Below are 411 nucleotides of genomic sequence, written 5' to 3'. Positions count from 1 at the left end.
AGGTGTGTATTGTGTTTAAGATCAGGTACTCATTAATCACCTCAGTCTTGCTAATACACCATATCGTCAGGTTTGTGTGTTGTGTGTGGTCATGTACCATTAAACACACTGGTCCCTGTAATGTTGGAGTGTGTCAGGTGTGTATTGTATTGAGGAACCGGTACTCATTAATCACCTCAGTCTTGCTAATACACCTTATCGTCAGGTTTGTGTGTTGTGTGTGGTCATGTACCATTAAACACACTGGTCCCTGTAATGTTGGAGTGTGTCAGGTGTGTATTGTATTGAGGAACCGGTACTCATTAATCACCTCAGTCTTGCTAATACACCATATCGTCAGGTTTGTGTGTTGTGTGTGGTCATGTACCATTAAACACACTGGTCCCTGTAATGTTGGAGTGTGTCAGGTGT

Source organism: Chanodichthys erythropterus, chromosome 15 (assembly GCF_024489055.1).
Source record: "Chanodichthys erythropterus isolate Z2021 chromosome 15, ASM2448905v1, whole genome shotgun sequence".
Classification (NCBI taxonomy): domain Eukaryota; kingdom Metazoa; phylum Chordata; class Actinopteri; order Cypriniformes; family Xenocyprididae; genus Chanodichthys; species Chanodichthys erythropterus.
This window is presented reverse-complemented; position numbering follows the sequence as displayed.